At 44.3% G+C, this 19,544-nt stretch overlaps 1 protein-coding gene across 1 annotated transcript in view; it reads right to left on the minus strand.

The window, feature by feature from the left end:
* The window catches only part of LOC126198569 (neurobeachin), a 1,606,419-nt gene that overhangs the window by 189,503 nt on the left and 1,397,372 nt on the right, over window positions 1-19,544 (minus strand). The gene's annotated exons all lie outside the window — the stretch shown is intronic.

Raw genomic sequence — 19,544 nt, forward strand, 5'->3', positions numbered from 1 at the left:
CCGCGAATAACGTTGTTCTCCGATTTGCGTGGCTTCTGCTTCTTTTTGTTAACTACTTAAGTGTGACTGGCAAATATATATACCATTGGTCTTAAACGCTGTTTATTATATTTTTTACTACAGACAATCCTTTTATTGGTATTAATACATTTAAATAGTGTCTCTGGTAAGTATGAATATCATAGTATGTTTTCACATCTGTAGATTTGAGATATCAGCAAACAAGTGAGTATTTGTATAAAATATACCGATGGTCTTTGAGGCACTCGTCTTCAGTGCTGGCTTTGTGTTCAGCTATAATTTATCGGCTGTGGGTTTACTATTCTGACATCATCAGATATAAACGACGGTACGTTTGTAAATTACAAAATCGATACGGGGGTCGTGTGTAAGTATACAAATCAAAAGAAGATTTGCATCACCTCGGTTCCAAGAGTTCCGGAACATGTACAGAAAATTTGAATAGAGATCAACATAAACATCATTTCCGCCCTTTTTATTGCTCATGGAAACCACACAATGCATGTTGTACCACCATACAGCGATACCTTCTGAGGTTGTCGTCCAGATAGCTACACAAACCGGTAACTCTAATGCCCAGTAGCACGTCCTCTTACATTGATGCATAGCTGTGTTCGTCGTCGCATACTATCCACATGTTCATCAAGGCACTGTTGGTCCAGGTTGTCCCACTCCTCAACGGGGTTTCGGCGTAGGCACGTGAGTGGTTGGTGGGTCACGTCGACCATAAAAAGCGATTTTCAATCTATCCCTGGTATGTTCGACAGGGTTCATGTTCGGAGAACATGGTGGACACTCTAATCGAGCAACGTCGTTATCCTGAAGGAAGTCATTCACAAGATGTGCACGATGGGGGCGCGAATTGTCATAAATGAAGACGAATGCCTCGCCAATATGCTGCCGACATGGTTTCACTATCGGTCGGAGGAGGGCATTCACGTATCGTACAGCCGTTACGGCGCCTTCCATGACCACCAGCCCCATAATGCCTCCCCAGAACAGCAGGGTACCTCTACCTTGCTGCATTCGCTAGACAGTGTGTTTAAGGCGTTCAGCCTGATCGGGTTGCCTCCAAACACGTCTCCGACAATTGTCTGGTTGAAGGCATATGCGACACTCACCGGTGAAGAGAGTGTGACGTCTTGAGCGGTCCATTCGGCATTTTGTTGGGCCCATCTGTACCGGGCTGCATGGTGTCGTGGTTGCAAAGATGGACCCCGCCATGGACGTCGGAAGTGAAGTTGCGCATCATGCAACCTATTGTGCACAGTTTGAGTCGTAACACGACGTCCTGTGGCTAAACGAAAAGCATTATTCAACATGGTGGCACTGCTGTCAGGCTTCCTCCGAGCCATAATCCGTAGGCAGCGGTCATCCACTGCAGTGGTAGTCCTTGGGCGGCCTAAGCGAGGCATGTCATCGACAGTTAGTGTCTCTCTGTATCTCCTCCACGTCCGAACAACATCGCTTTGGTTCACTCCGAGACGCCTGGAGAGTTCCCTTGTTGAGAGCGCTACCTGGCACAAAGTAACAATGCGGACGCGATCGAGTCTTGGTACCGACCGTCTGGCACGATTGAACTACAGGCAACAAGAATCGTGTACCTCCTTCCTGGTGGAATGAATGGAACTGATCAGCTTTCGGACTCCCTCCGTCTAATAGCCGCTGCTCATACATAGTTGTTTACATCTTTGTGCTGGTTTATTGACATCTCTGAACATTTAAAGGGACTGTGTGATACAATATCCACAGTCAACGTCTGTCTTCAGGAGTTCTGGGAACCGGGGTGACACAAAACGTTTTTTGATGTGTGTATATTTACAGCGAGATTTCTTCCGGGCTGTAAACGGAAGCAAGTATATTGTCGTGAATTCAGTTCCCAGTTACATCGAAATTTACTTGTTATAAGTTGTGGAATACTGCTTCTAATAAAGAATGAACGTTGCAGATAATACTGTTTCACAAACTATTTCGTAAATGTTAGGCACTGAGCTGGTATAAATTATTTCCGCTAATAGTGCACATGCAAGATGGGTACTGAAAATATGTAACACAGTTTATGGACTTACGTGAATACAATATGCACGTCATTTACTTACTTTTGGTTGCTTTTTACATATGGTGGAGATTGTGCCGACATTGGTGAATGTTTCTTTTAGATCTGTAAGAATGACGTCGGGGACGTGGCACGTTCTTATGGCAGGTGAGGTTCTGACTGATCGTGTAGCGTAATGACGGGAAGAGGACACAGAAGGGAACGCCGAAGATTCAGAATTTGGAGGGAATTCTGGTGCACATGATGTAGCTGCTGTCTATACAGTTTGAGTCGCAGCTACAGTAACTGACGGTAGTCTGGGTAACACAGAGTCAAGTGGACCAGTGTGTGGAGGGGGAATGGGGGGGGTGGGGATGCGCGTCTGGTACAGCCTAAGCTGTTTGAATGTGCTTGAAGAAACATTTTTATAAAAGTAGTGGAACTGACTCTGATCCTGAAGTGGTCTAAAGTTGGTTGTTGAGCACCAGTCCTTTTGTGATAAATGGTTCAAATGGCTCTAAGTACTATGGGACTTAACATCTGAGGTCATCAGTCCCCTAGACTTAGAACTACTTAAACCTAAGGACATCACACACATCCATGCCCGAGGCAGGATTAGAACCTGCGACCGCAGCAGCAGTGCGGTTCCGGACTGAAGCGCCTAGAACCGCTCCGCCACAGCGGCCGGCAACTTTTGGGATAAGTCTTCCTTCTGAGAGGATAGGTTTTCTAACAAAAGTTGTGACTGCTAATTCCATCACACTTTTTCAAACTTATCAGTGAAACTACCATAAGTTATTTTGTGCTGCTGATTCACTGGTATGAACATTTACCACACCATAACTGATGGAAGACTTAGAAATATGTAATATATTGAGCAGTTTTAGTGATTGCTATTCCCCAAATGGTACTTACTGATATGTATTTGACTGTTATAGTGGCAGGGCTGCTTTGACACTTAAGGGGTTAACTTCCTCTGTCTACTTTCCATTACATCGTCATCTTGGTCTCTCATTCTCTCTTGGATTCGTTCGAACAAAAAACGTCCTTGGTCCATCTAGCATACGTTCGCCTGGCTACATGTCTCTCCACCTCCATCTCATTTTCATTACAGTGTTAATTACATCCTCCACTCCAGCCTGTTCTGTTATCCATTTATAAGGGGCGATAAAAGGTATCCATTAGTGGCCGGTGCTCCAGCGTATATACAACGTACAGCCACTATGATGCGGGTATATAAGCACCGACATACAGGCAAGGGATTAGTAATGCATTCGTACCTTTCCGACGTGCGTGCTGTAAATGGGGAAACGTGATCCACGGCAATGTTATTACGAAATGCGTCGAAACGGGACCAACGCGGTGTTATTCAAATGAATAGGAGAATGAAGAACGTGTATGGGGCAGCAAGTCTGTATAAAACCTCCGTTGTGGAATGCGGCATGGGTGCTGATGCTTCACGATAACGCACGTCCTTTATCGCAAATGTCGTAACGGTAGAAGTGGGAGACGCACGAGCATCCGTCCTGCTGTCCTGATTTCTCCCCAGGCGATTATCACATCTTCGGTTCTTTAAAAAGGCCTTGAGTGGTCGATGATTCCAGTCGGAAGAGAGTGTGTAGCAGCCAGTTACAAACTTCTACGCGGCAGGCCATGGTATTTTCGGAAACGAATATCTTCAACCAGGTACATCAGTGGCATGACTGCCTCAATACTCACGGCGCCGGCCGGGGTGGCCAAGCGGTTAAAGGCGCTACAGTCTGGAACCGCGCGACCGCTACGGTCGCAGGTTCGAATCCTGCCTCGGGCATGGATGTGTGTGATGTCCTTAGGTTAGTTAGGTTTAAGTAGTTCTAAGTTCTAGGGGACTGATAACCTTAGAAGTTAAGTCCCATAGTGCTCAGAGCCATTTGAACCATTTGAACCAATACTCACGGCGATTTTGTCTATCCATTCTGGACTGTGTGGCCTTCGAAACAAAACTTTTCGATTGCCCTCATATTTTCTTCCTCTCTTTGTCTCTCTCTCTCTCTTTGATCTTTTAGCTGCTTATCCTGCGTACGTGCGAACTTGCTCTATTACGATCTTTCTTTCGTTGAATCTTATCTGCGATAGATGCAAACAATACAGTGTCATCAGTAAAAGGAAGGTGATTCGCTTGTATTCTATTACATTAACACAAAACTCGCAGCTATGGAGATGCCGAAGTATTCAGTGCTACTGGGACGGTCTACGTCAAGTCTCACATTGCATTTGCTTATGGGCTCAGTTCTGTATGTCATGATGTTTATAATGCCAATCTGCACGTTGTTGTTGTGGTCTTCAGTCCAGACACTGGTTTGATGCAGCTCTCCGAGCTACTCTATCTTGTACAAGCTTCTTCATCTCCAAGTAACTGGTGCAGCCTACATCCTTCTGAATCTGCTTAGAGTATCTATTCTTGGTCTCCCTCTACGATTTTTACCCTCCGCGCTACCCTCCAATACTAAATTTGTGATCCCTTGATGCCTCAGAACATGTCCTACCAACCGATCCCTTCTTTTAGTCAAGTTGTGCCACAAATTCCTGTTCTCCCCAATTCTATTCAATACCTCCTCATTAGTTACGTGATCTACCCATCTAATCTTCAGTATTCTTCTGTAGCACCACATTTCGAAAGCTTCTATTCTCTTCTTGTCTACACTATTTATCGTCCATGTTTCACTTCCATACATGGCTACACTCCATACAAATACTTTCAGAAACGACTTCCTGACACATCTATACTCGATGTTAACAAATTTCTCTTCTTCAGAAACGCTTTCCTTGCCATTGCCAGTCTACATTTTATATCCTCTCTACTTCAACCATCGCCGGCCATGGTGGCCGACCGGTTCTAGGCGCTACAGTCTGGAACCGCGCGACCGCTACCGTCGCAGGTTCGAATCCTGCCTCGGGCATGAATGTGTGTGATGTCCTTAGGTTAGTTAGGTTTACGTAGTTCTAAGTTCTAGGGGACTAATGGCCTCAGAAGTCCCATAGTGCTCAGAGCCATTTGAACCATTTGAACTTCAACCATCATCAGTTATTTTGCTCCCCAAATAGCAAAACTCCTTTACTACTTTGTCTCATTTCCTAATCTGATTCCCTCAGCATCACCCGACTTAATTCGACTACATTCCATAATTCTCGTTTTGCTTTTGTGGATGTTCATCTTATATCCTCCGTTCAAGATACTGTCCATTCCGTTCAACTGCTCTTACAGGTCCTTTGCTGTCTGACAGAATTACAATGTCATCAGCTAACCTCAGAGTTTGTATTTCTTTTCCTTGAACTTCAATTCCTACTACGGATTTTTCTTTTGTTTCCTTTACTGCTTGCTCAGTATACAGTATGAATGACATCAGGGATAGGCTACAACCCTCTCTGACTCCCTTCCCAACCACTGCTTCCCTTTCATGCCCCTCGACTCTTTATAACTGCATCTGCACGTATAGGACTTCAACATTTTGCGAATACGTCTATTGCTCGATGACGATATCAGTTTAAAATTTTACACCGTATAAACATGTTTGCTTTCTATACAGTCTGAACTTTTTGATATTGTGCCCCTTCTCTGACGTTGTTTTATTCCAAAGTGAGTCTAGCTGTTAACCAAACTGCGCTGGAAAATGGTCTTTAACGTAAGCTGGTCGGTTGTTAAAGAATACTTTCAACAGCAGCTTACGATGTTGCTTGGTGACACTATTAAAATCTGCTTTAACTTATCCAGTTCGTACTTTCCCGATGGCTCACGTATACATTCACTTTGAGTCACAAAGGTGTGAAAGTTGAAAATCAGAACGAACATCGGCTCGACGTTGGGAGAGATTTGATTTTTGGTAAGATCTTATGGGACCAAACTGCTGAGGTCATCGGTCCCTAAGCTTACGCACTACTTAATCTAACTTTCGCTACGGACAACACACACTCCCATGCCCGAGGGAGGATTCGAACCTCCGACGGAGAGAGACAGGTGGCGGGCAGTGGAGAGGAAGGAGACTAACGACAGCAAAGCAGAGCAGAGCAGAGCAGGTGTCGGGGGCGGGGGCGGGGTGTGGCTGTGGCGGGCGACGCGTACGCGGGACGCGACGCCCCCTTCTTATTGGCCGCTGCCACCAAGTGGTATTCGTTAAGCAGCCGCTCGCCTCGAATACTGATGCGCCGCTCGTTCTGATTCCTCGCCGTACGGACGGCTAATGCTTCCACGTAGCGATAGACGGCTAAATCGTCACTGCCGCTGACAGCTGGGGACCGGCTACAGGTGGACGCCGAAGAACCGGTTCTCGCAGCGACACCAGCAGAATACAGGATTCGCTCTGCGGGTCTCGTAAATATATCTGCGAGACATACAAAAGTAGCCAAGTATGTAGTTTCCTTCAAAACGGTTGTAGGCTATCCCCGTTTTCAAAACGGGGGAGATGCACACCATTATAAATCTATATTTCTGAATTGTGTCTTGCACTGTTAGGAAACACGTTACGTGCTTGCGTACGGTGTTCTGTCTGAGGAACGAAACTCTTCTTTTGTGAAACTCAGCTCGCTCTGCACGTCTAAATCTACAGCTGGCTACTGTACACTGCTTGGCGGAGGCTGCTTCGTAGTGGTACTGACGATTATCTGTCAAATTCCATTCGCGTATCGACCTAGAACGGAAAAAACTGTCTGTAAGGGTGTCCCTCCTAAGAGTCGTCAGGCGCACTTTCTCTGGTGTTCCGGCAAACATCTGCAATTTCTTTCTTGCAGTTTTCCATCTGTACTTTTTTCAGTCTTCTTCCCCGCATACACATGAATGCGAGGAAAAAAAGCTGCGGATGTTTCATTTACAGATGGCACTCCTATACGTTAAGCACTAACGTAATAAAACATTAATAATTAATAATAAAGACCGCCTGACGATGGGCTCAGGCCCGACACTAGTAACGGTACAATAAAATCATTAAAAGAAGCTTGTGGCTGGTTGCAGAATTTCCTACATTGTAATATACGAAAGCAGCTGCAACCAAAATGGATAAAATAAAGCACTGTGTTTATGTTCGACACTTAAAGTATTAAATTAGATACAAACGAAAAAAATGGTAAGAACAAAAATGTTACAGCATAATTTTCAAGTTTTACTGCTGTGTTGGAAGAGTGAGTTTCTCAAAAATGTAGTAAAATGATCCTACACAAATGCTAAAATATGTGAAAACAAGTTGAGAAGAATCTGAGTTTTCCAAAAACTAGCGGAATGCAATATCGAAATAGGGTTCCGTGATATATTTTTGTGGTAAATCATGCCGCCAGCCCACGCTCCTACAGTAGGAAAGAGTCGACGGTAGCAGCAGCAGTTTGAAGACACTGCAGGAACTGCCTCCAAGGTCACCTAATCTCACTTTTTTTTTTCAGAGGTGGAGGTGGGGGCGGATTTTGAAGGATTCTGTCTATGTGCTTCACGTACCAACAAATATGGCTGAACTGCGCGTCCGGTTCAGGTCACGTTGAACATTTGCGAACGGTACCTGAAAACTTTGATCCGGAACGTAATTGTAAATAGCACACCAAGGTTGCATGTGCAGACATGTGCGAGATATACACCAGTAACATTGGATGGTTCTTTCGAAAATAAAATTTTCGTAGTCCTACGACTAAGTTAAAATTTATCCCAAGTTTATGTCTTCATTCGTGTAGAAGAGGAATAATAATAATTATTATTATTATAATTATTATTATTTTAGAACGGTTTCTCTTGAGGGCGAACGACAGTAGATACCGAGATACATGCCGACATAGGCCGAGCTAGATTAGTTACACAGCTGTGAGCTGCGCCGCATAAGCACTCTAGAAACGAACACGGCGCACGTGTGTGTGGGGTGGGCGTCACCTGTGTTTACAGCGGAATAAAGCCGCCAGAAATACGCACGGGGCTGGCGCAGTTATCAGGTCGGCACACGGTGGCTTATTTACGGCGGAGCGCCCGCCAACGGTGCGTAAATGTCGCACCTAACACCCGCGCCGCGCCTCGCATCGACGCTGCAACACTGTGCGGACAGGCCCGCAATTCGTGTGGACTAGGCAGTACGCGAGCAAGGAGGACAGATCTCAACCCCGTGGAGAAACACTTTGTTTTTAAGCCAAAAATGTACTAATTTTTCGACGGAGCCCCTTCCTCTACCACAGCAAGTTCTCCATCGTGATTCTAGAGCAGTCGTTGGGGTAACCTTTTTCAGGCCATTAAAGCTGTACAAGATCAGACCTCCGCCAGTAACCCGATCTAAGTGTAACGCTTGCCTAGACTTCAGATTAAAAGAAGAACCTCCCACTTTTAGAATAACGAAACGTTGACGTACGAGTACTGTTGGTTAACGTTGCAACATGTAACACACGATTCCTAGCCACTTTATATGAAACCGAGAAATTATGCCACTGAGCCGGTTGGTACAGCTTACGAAAGGTACTGATGAACTTCGAATTATCATCTCGAAAAAATAAAATTGGCGAATTACTTTTTTGTTTCGTTGCAGGTACATTCTCTGCCGTACCGACACACACTGAATTCCCCGCACCACAGTGCCGTGGTACGCCTCCAGAGGAAATAAAACAGAACAGTGCAGTCCCCTGGTAAAGTGGCGAACCGGGCGGTAATGCGGTTTCTGCATTTGAAAGGGCACAATGCTGTGTCGGCGCAAGTGAACAGAAACACAGTGGTCGAGTAGCGCAGTTGCCTCCAGTGTAGCGAAACGAGTCTGAACGGCGAACAGCCAAGTGGCGGTGCATATCTCTGTGAAGAACCGCGAATCTGAAGAGCATTGGACATCATGTAACACTACAACCCAATGCATCAAGCATTTTTTTGCTATTTGATTTTTCGATTTTGTAACCATTTTTTGTTAATACATGCATTAATGAATTTTTTCAGTAATGAGTGTTTATGGAAATGTACTGTACATTGATAGGATAAGTAAGCATTATTTGTGTCAAATCATTGTCGGCTGGCAACATCAGCGAAGTTTTTATCGTATAAAGCACAAATAATATCGTTGGCGTGAGTGCGTGCAGTCGTAGAGGTGAAGGCAGAGAAGGAGTTACGAAGCGTCTGTGGTGTGGAAAAGACGTGTGTGTTGCCGCGCAAATGCCAGACTGTTTTACGTAGAAAACGTTGTTGCAATATGTGGCCAGGTAAATTGTAAGTCAGCGGGCAAGTATGTGGACACAGCAGATGGTCAAAAGAAGATTTTGGAAGTAATGAAGAATACTGTGTGACGCAAATTTATTCAAGCTGCTCGCTAGTCAAAAAGAGACTGTTGCCACTAATAGATCTCATATTAAGCAATACTTCGCATGACAAGCAACGCGTCGCGAAGTAGATGCAGCCAGTATTCACCAGCCATGTAACAGGCACGCCAACGTCTTAGTAACTTCTGGAACATTACAATGTGTTTAGTCAAAGAACAAAGTTGTCGAGAGAAAATTCACTGACCCGAGACGTTAACCATGTACTTTCACTACAAATCCCGAGAAAGTCACAAGTGAATCAAATAGCCAAAAGAAGTCAAATCTACTTAAATTCATAGTTGATTTTCAATCAGGCACTTACTGTGTTCAAAAGGAGTAGTAACTATGGCGGTTCAGATAATATTGCACTACTACTGCAGACAATCACCTTAAATTGCCGGCCGGGATGGCCGAACGGTTCTAGGCGCTACAGTCTGGAACCGAGCTACCACTACGGTCGCAGGTTCGAATCCTGCCTTGGGCATGGATGTGTGTTATGTCTTTAGGTTAGTTATGTTGAAGTAGTTCTAAGTTCTAGGGGACTGATGACCTTAGAAGTTAAGTCCCATAGTGCTCAGAGCCATTTGAATCTTAAATTAAAAGTGGTTTAATTGAAATTCATTTTCTGTGACAAAAGTTTGCTGGTTTTCTTGTAGTCAAAGTAGTTTTAGAATTTTATGTCCCACTTTGTACTTGCGAGTGTATGTGTAAGTACACGTAACAGTAGTACCAAAAAATAGTCGATGTCTTAAATAAAAGTTATTACAGCATCAATCTGAGACGCAATCATCTGCAAAGTAATGAAGAAAGAATGATAAACAGTCAAGTTTAGCCATTTTTTTGAAACAGGTAGCAGTATCACTGAGTTACGTAACACAATACAGTTTTCATAAAGTGCTGTTAATTATTGATTATTATTGATGATCATTACAGCAACAATCATCATTGCATTCCAAATTCACGTCTTTTGTGTTCTTGGTACACGTGTCTTTTACATGTAAGCTAGCGCGTGAGCATTTTGTTAGGTTGCTGGTTTGTCTTTACCACACGATATTCGCGTGATTTCAAACTCATTACAATGATTTACCAAAATTAACTTTTGCTAAAAAGTTTTCGATGGTGCTCAGCCAGAGTCACATATTATTTTTTGAATGAATACACCGCCATTTGACTGTATAGTACTGTATTTTCCTTCTGTACAAGCTAGATTTAGGGTTTCGCCCCATCATCAAGTACAACGTTCTTACACCAGTAACATCATTTTGTTGTGCAGTGTGCAGGATGACAAATACGCAGTTGAAACACATTTGCTTAACGTTGATATAAATGGTACAAAATTAACGTCTTATAGGAATGCAGCACAGTGTTGTACAAGCACGACATATCTGGCAAAATCAGCCCAAAGCAGGTAAACGCAAGACTATGTAACTATTTAATTGACCATATTAGTAATTTCCTGGGAGATAATGACTGTGTGCCGGACCGAGACTCGAACTCGGAGCCTTCGGCTTTAGCGGGCGAATGCTCCACCGACGGAGGTCCCAGGCACGTCTCACTACCCATCCTCACAGCTTTACTTCCTGCCCTCCAGACCGCGAAAGGCAAACGCTCCGAATTCGAGTCTCGGTCTTCTGGCAGGAAGTTTCACATTAGCGCTCACTCCGCTGCAGATCGAAGATCTCATACTGGATGCTTCCAGTGACCACTGTTCTTAGATTTCTTCCCTGAAGTGTGATTCTAAAACTAAACTATTTTACAGGGCTTAATGTGATTAGCGGGCGCGGGGTTTATAGCTAGCTACAAGTGGAAGTCATAAAGTGTCTCGTCTGTCGAATTAGGAGGATACTCCAATAATTCATAGTTTCCTTGCAGGACATCATCATCATTAGTTTCATCAGATTCATCAGATTCATCTCCATCTTGGGGTTGTCATATGATCCGCTTCTTATTTCATGACTACTCGTAAACTGTCAGATATTTATTTAAATATTTATTTACTAGAAATACTTTCAAATCCTTTGGAGTAAACGCATGACACTATGTCGAAAAATCTACTCTGGGAGGAGGCTGTATACATTCACACACTGAGACAAACAGGCATTCAGTACGTCTTTAGTTCGCGCATAACCTCGTTTTAAATTCCGGAAGTGTCATCGTTTTCGTTCATATTGTAGTGAAATTTATTTGTTACAGTGTTAAGGCGTTCACTGAGGAATAAATACTCCGCGAGCGTGTTTCTAGTGTCTGGGCTCGCTGCGTCCCACCTGGTTTCGAAGACGCGCCGTGGAAGGCAAAGGCAAGGTACGGTTGCAGCCTGTGACACAGCCAGTCCGCTTTTCCTGTCACTGTTGACGTCGCTTCGCTTTATCGCTCTTCAGTTTATCATTATCATCTCCGTTTAATGGCGTTAGCCAGTCATCCTGTTACTGATAATTTTTCTTTTCTTGACCTAATTTCCTACTGTCTGCAGAAATCCATCTCTGCAGCTAATAATTTAAAATTTCGTTCCTATTTATACGTATTCGCTTCAGAACCAAATGTAATAATGTTTCAAACAATCTCGGTGTGGTATCAGTTCTTGGGCGCTTGTCGCTCGCTCTGTTTAGTTTGCAGAGACTTTTACCGACGGCGACACGCTTTAAATCTGCCGCACGCAGGCTCGACCCGTGGCGGCTCATCACGTCTCGGCGGCGGAGGAAACTTTAGAGACGAGACGAGCTCGGCACGTGTGCTGGTGCGCTCTGCTACTGTGTGCACTTGCATGCAGCTGGGCGCGCGAGCACCGACTGACCCCGCCTGCCGGCAGACTGGAGCGCTGCTGCTGCTGCTGCTGCTGCTGCTGCCGCTGCTCCATTGTTGGCGGGCCACGGACTCGCGTGTCGTAAATACTGCGGCAGTAAACGCGGGCTCCGCGCATTTGCATTTTATGGTCATTGCCGTGTAATTAAATTGCCATAATCCCCGCCGCATTCAGACGGACATCCGCCGGTATTTATTACTGATATTAAACACCGCGCGCACACACACGTCTTCTCTCTCTCTCTCTCTCTCTCTCTCTCTCTCTCTTCCCCCGCCCTTCTCCTCGCTCCTCTTTGGCAAAGAAAGAAGAGCCGTTTCCGTTTTTATGCGCCCCGGCCACAGAGAGATGCCCGTGTCTTCCCGCGCGCGGCCGTACCATAAATAAGGCGACAGGCGGGCGGCGCGCTGTGCGGCCCGCCGGCCCGCTCGCTGTTTTACGAGTGTCGCCTCGCCTCGCCCTGCCCTCGGCTCGGCTTTCCTCGCGCCACGCCGCTACCTTGGCCGGCGCTCAGACGCCGCAGCCGCCAGGCGTCGCCGGACTTGCCAACTCGCCCGAGCGACTCCGCCACCGACCGCCTGCCTTCTCCGATCGGATGCCACTTTCTCCTCGTCGTCATTTTCTCGTCTCGAAACGTGTACTACAGATGTTCTCTTTGACTGTCCGGGCAGGTGTTGCTGTTTGACACCTCGTAGGTTTATACCCTGGCGGTCAGTCGAGAGCTCTTTTCTCATACGAGGCGTGTGTTGTTTCGAAAAGGTGAAAAAATCACAATGCGCTGTGGAGCGTTTTCTGCTCTTTTTTTTTTTTTTTTTTTTTTTTTTTTTTTTTTTTTTTTTTTTTTTTTTTTTTGGTCTCTAACAACGCTCGTCTTCCCACCGACTTCGAAGAGTCAGCCGGCTGCTGGTGGCCGAGCGGTTCTGGCGCTACAGTCTGGAACCGCGCGACCGCTACGGTCGCAGGTTCGAATCCTGCCTCGGGCATGGATGTGTGTGTTGTCCTTAGGTTAGTTAGGTTTAAGTAGTTCTAAGTTCTAGGGGACTTATGACCTCAGCAGTTGAGTCCCATAGTGCTCAGAGCCATTTGAACCATTTTTTGAAGAGTCAACGACATACAAAACTCCAACCGCTGACTATTAAATTCCATCCAGCTACTCCCACCAATTCCAATAGGTCTTACAAAGTAAACATACAACTCGGTCACCGACTCCGCTCATCTCAGGCACAATTGCAGTATGCACTTCTCCAGTACAATGCGCTTCTCAACCATTTTGGAGAAATCGAGGTCCAAATTCTGCGATCCTCTTGAATGTCGAATGAGAGCGCCAGACGTCGAGCAGCGGCTAACGCAACCTGTACTGCGTTCCAGTCTCGTCATGTTTCCTTCTGATCTTCCACTATTTCTTCGTAGAGGAATAATAATAATAATAATAATAATAACTGTGAAACACTGGCACGGTGATATAATACGGAATCATGATCAACACTTATCACAGTGATGCCATACCGGGCTCTACATGCTTCCGATAATGTACACTGTGTGTGTATTTCTTTTGTAGCATCAATAGGAACCAGTTGTGTTCCCTGTTTGTAGAATGTGCCGAAGCTGTCTGCTTTCCTGCCCGCTGCATTTCAGACTGCTTCAGTTCGACACCAGAAGTGATACACTCGTCGGTTAACACTAATTTTTTTTTCATGGAGCCGTTACCAGTACCTTCAATAGCGATTGAAAAAATCGTCATACGAGTGTTTGGTAGAAAAAAAATTACGTCACTCGAACCCAGTACCGTGCAGGCTTGTACACTAGTGTCCTTGCTGGATGAGTTGTAACCGATCTCCTTTATATGTCGACCGCATTTTTCAGTACCCTACCTACGAACAGATATCTTGCGACTTTACCTACAATACAGCCTGAGAGATAATTCAATTTCATATCCCATGAATTGTTACACACAGGTTCGTAAGGGGTGCTTGGTTACAATATAAATGAGTAATAATTGCAATAATGAGACAGTAATTCTTTAAATTTTGTTCAGTGCACACTTTTTTGAAATCTCAACCTTAAAAACACGTTGCAAATATTTGCACAAATTTGAAATCTTATGGACATCGGCCGTGAAATTTGTGACAATTTTCTCACACGGTGCTTGATTATAGATAACTGCATAATCAGGAAAAAGTCCGAGGTTACTGTTAACATTGCGCGCCACACGAACAGCAAGTGTCTCAACGCACTTCCTTGCGGCACACCCAGTGTTACTTCTACATATTACGTCGACGACTCTCCAACCACAATACCATGCTGCGTCCTACATACCAAAATATCCTCAACCAGTCAGAGATTTCATTTGATATTCCCTACGGTCGTAATTTCATTAGTAAACTTTGGTGTGGTACTGAATCAATTGCTTTTCGGAAGTCAAGAAACACTGCAATTACCGCATTATAGATGTCGACGCAGACATACTTCATTCCGATTAGTAGCTATTTGCTGCTACCAAACATAACGCCTATTCATGGCTGAGCGAATATTCTGCGTACTATTCGCTCAACCACAAGAACTGCACCCTTCAGGACTATCATGATTATTTAAGATCCCAGCACTTTTTGAACGAAAGGCACCCAAATTACGTGGAAAAATATCAAGACATTCTACTCATAGTCCTACCGTTCGAGGAACTCTACAGATAACAACAAAGCTGTAGAAACGTAACAAATATAGCCAGACAGAGGCAAACTTCAAAATTAAAGATGCCTTAAGCATCCTATCTGTTTGTCAAAGGACAAGGAAGATTGAAAATTTTCGAATCACTTACTTTTTTTTTAGCTATTAAGTAGCGTTTTAATTAATTTTTTTTGTTTAATGAGAAGCATGCAAAGCTAAGAAGGACAAAGACTTCACTCTTTCCTTTCTTTTCAGGAACCTTCAGTGTTTAAAAATCCTAGTTTTGAGTACATTGGCGTTCTGATTGAAAGTTTCACGTAGGAAACACCGGAGACGAGCTAGCATAGGGAACATATGTGGCCTTCGTCGAACTGGGGTGTACATAAGTGCACACACCAATATTATATCACGGTCTGGTTGGAGTCTTGACAGAGAGCACAAAAATCAAACATCCACATCAACACATACAGGACCATGCAAGCCACTGTGATGTGCACGGCGGAGAGTACTTCGTATCAACATTATCAATTTCCTGTTCTATTAAATCTGCGTATTAATCCCCCTTGCCTTATTCTCATAATCTTTAGGCGAGACAGGCGACGGCCGCAGCAGAGTGGTTGCACAGTCTCGCTCGAACAGCAGATCTCTGAATATCGCGAGGACTGTGTCGCCTTCCTTCCGAAGATTTCTATTTAATTTCAGAACACGAATCCAGTGCAACGTACAGGGTTCTACTCCTTAAATATTCGTAACTGAAAGGATACTCCACGTCATAGAGTTTTGGTTACAATTTGACGATATGATAAGGTGTGGAACGCTTTTCGGAAATCTAGGAAGGCAGAATCTAGCTGCTAACCTGCAGGTGCAGTTAACACGACTTCGTGTATGCGTAATGAAAGCTATGATTCATACGAGTGATTCATTCTCAATCCGTGTTGGATGAGTTTGGATGCTTGGATACGTAAGAAAATCAGGTCAGTCTTCGAAAGAGTGAGCGCAGAAACGAAATCCTCCAACCGATTTTAAACCCGAAAACATAATATCAACAACGCCAAGAAGTCGCAGGTCCCATATTAAGTTCGTATCTTTACATGATACATTTTTAATGAAATTTTCTGTTCATGACCTGTATTGGAGCAATGTGTTGGACGTTGAAGAGCAACCGTAAATACTGTCCTGTCTGTAAGTGTAGATGACTGTGGTTAATGCACTCATATGTACAGTAGTGTTGGTCTTTCTAGTGATGGTCAAAGAAAAGAGCGAATGAATCTTGATGTTACCCCCATTCTACCGATGGATCAACATTACCAGCCTCTCGTGGTACGACTCAGGACACTTAGGGTGGGTATGATACTTAATCCAAAATGTTCCCGAATAAAAGCGATTGGGACGTGTACCTGCCAAATTCCGGTAGTGAAAATTACAACTACCACCACGAATCGAACAGAGGGACTTAGTGCTGAGCGGGAATGAGGAAACGGAGACAAAAATGGTTCAAATGGCTCTGAGCACTATGGGACTCAACTGCTGAGGTCATTAGTCCCCTAGAACTTAGAACTAGTTAAACCTAACTAACCTAAGGACATCACAAACATCCATGCCCGAGGCAGGATTCGAACCTGCGACCGTAGCGGTCTTGCGGTTCCAGACTGCAGCGCCTTTAACCGCACGGCCACTTCGGCCGGCCAAACGGAGACAAACTACCCGCTGCTAAGAGCTAATATGACGAAATGTGTAGTTCGTGGATGATAAATCCTAGTGAATTTCAATTTGTTTTTCATATTCTTGTTACATAAGTACGGAGAGGTACGCGCAAAATTTCTTCTTTCAAAATAAGATATGTGTATATTGTAGCCTTACATGCAATTACGTACCACCCATCATTTTTTCATAGTCTTCAGTACATGTGGATTTACAGAAGCGTGGGACTGGCCTTTTTGTAAACTCATTGCATAAGTCTGTCACCTGTTGCGAAATGAAACTGTTCACAACTGCTTGTCCAATCTGAGGAAACCCTAAACGCAAGAGTAGTCGCCGTGAAACGCTTTTACTCGCCGTCAAAATACATAAACGGAATTTAGTTTTTAAAATGTCCTATCGTACTATCCTCGCAGTCGTGTTTCTCGTTGGTTTTAGAAAGACAGGCTTCTCGTGGGCTTATTACTATTGTATGCATACGAAAAATAACCGATACGAGTATCGAAAATATAAGCTCGAGGAGCTTAGCGTGACAAATTTAGTAAAATGTCAACCACATATTTCTGACTTTTATTCATTAATAAGGAGTAATACAGGCGTTTATCGAGCGCGAAAACACATTCAAATCCGTATTAGAAGTCTTTTGTCAATGACAGGCTGGAGCGTTCTGTCAACTGTAGATAAAACTACGTGAAGAGGAGAAATCTTACTGAATGAAACAGTCCCTATGAAAGTGCGGCTCCGCCAGTATTGCAGTATGCAGCAGCCTTCTGCGGCCCAAACAATAGGAACTTAACGAGAAAGTGTGCTTTGCACAGTTTCCGACCACTGGCTACCCTTCTTGCCGTAAAATTTTCGAGAGGATTATTACCATGTGAGGTATTTACAGGCGATAGTACTAGCAATCGTAAAGACCGTCAACAATGGCCTACTTCAAAGCTCAGTCCTAGCTCAGCTACTATTTAGCCTGTTGCACATTTGTCAACCACTCAGTCGGGGTAGTTTGGTTATGCTGATGACTGACTGATGGCAACACAGCACAAACAAATAGATGTATCTGAAGATACGTCAGACCTAAGTGTGATGGGACAACACTTTTGTGAACGGGGACTTCAACCGGAAAACTGAATCCACTTGCTCTCATGTAATATCCTAGCCAATCGTCAACTGGACATATTTTGCGAGGATAATCGCCTGGCTCATAACAATTACGCATATCACTTTGGAGGTATACTTGACAGATCGCTGACATTTAAAGAACATCTAAAAAAGACTGCAACTAAATTGAGGACAATAAATAATATTCTCCAAAAAATGTGGTACAACTTGGGGTTCTACAGCTTCGATTCTACAATCATCTGCCCATGACTGTTTCTATTCAGCGGCGGAAAACCGAGCCCTGTCAGGACAAACAGCAGCTGAATCAAATAATGCGAATTTTTGCTCGTACAATCTAATTCACTCCAATATTTTGGCTTCCTGCCCTGAGCCGTATTTCGCCACCTAACTTGACAAGACAGACTATTCCTCTGAAGAAATATCAGAAAATCTACTACAGCCAGCACTTGTCAATTCATGAGGACATACCTGCTATCCGAATCAACAGACTCCGCTCCAGATATTGCCCAGTCAGAAGAGCTAGCAACCTGGTGGACCATATCTTCAATCTCCACACAACTTGTCCGAAAGAATGGTATAATAATATTCTACCAAAGCTCCAGAGTTTTGTCAAGGCAACAACAAATTATGGGAATGAGATCTACCCCGAAGGACACGGGGTACACTCGACAGGATCCGGTCTAACCGTGGGAGATGCGCTGACTTTCTATACATATGCTGCGCGGGATTAGCCGAGCGGTCTGAGGCGCTGCAGTCATGGCTGTGCGTCTGGTCCCGGCGGAGGTTCGAGTCCTCCCTCGGGCATGGGTGAGTGTGTTTGTCCTTAGGATAATTTAGGTTAAGTAGTGTGTTAGCTTAGGGACTGATGACCTTAGCAGTTAAGTCCCACAAGATTTCACACACATTTGAACACTTTTTCTATACAGATGGAGAAATACTATCACTGTGAAGTGTACGTGTTGCTAGCCGAGACAGAGCGGCAGACACATTTTTGATGAGTGTCATCAAAATTCGCACCTTGGATATCACTCGGACTTCTTGGGTAATACATTAGATGTGATAAATTTTACAAATAATGTACCTATACGTTTGTAAATTATGTACATATTTTAATTTGTATTTTGTAAGTGAGGCGTAACTGCCACAGGGTTGTTGTTAATAATAATAACGATGCTAAGCGCTCATCTCATCTATCTCCGTGTTCACACTCATCTGCTCCATTAGTCACCTGATTTTGTTTTCTGTGTGGATATCTAAAAGCTACACTGTAATCTTAGAATAATTCGGCAGTGATAAGAAGTCTCACAACAGAGCAATTTATTCTCCGCATAGTGACCTTCAAACACGACTCAAGAATTCCGTTAATGCCCTGATCAGCGTGTCATAAAAATCGCATTCAACCTGAACTGCATTAATTTTAAATATTTAGCGACAACTGAAAAACTGTGCCAGACTGGGACTCGAACACGTATTTCCTGCTTATCGCGGACTGGCTACCTGAACCTGAGCACGCCTCCAGGCCTGAATGAAACTGTTACTGTTATGTATTATTTCTGAACACCGTCCGCAGCTCGTGGTCTTGCGGTAGCGTTCTCGCTTCCCGCGCACGAGGTCCCGGGTTCGATTCCCGGCGGGGCCAGGGATTTTCTCTGCCTCGTGATGACTGGGCGTTGTGTGTCTTTCATCAGCATTTCATCCCCATCGACACGCAAGTCGCCGAAGTGGCGTCAACTCGAAAGACTTGCACCAGGCGAACGGTCTACCCGACGGGAGGCCCTAGCCACACGGCATTATTATCTGAACACCATTGCCAGAGATCCCAGTTTTCCCTGTATACTAATTTCATTCCAGATTCTGCACATCTGAACGGTTTGAGTTGATATCATTTCATGGCATCGCATCTTCGTGAGTTCATCATGATCGATTAAGTCTTTTAAT

Source organism: Schistocerca nitens, chromosome 8 (genome assembly GCF_023898315.1).
Source record: "Schistocerca nitens isolate TAMUIC-IGC-003100 chromosome 8, iqSchNite1.1, whole genome shotgun sequence".
In the NCBI taxonomy this organism is placed as follows: Eukaryota; Metazoa; Arthropoda; class Insecta; order Orthoptera; family Acrididae; genus Schistocerca; species Schistocerca nitens.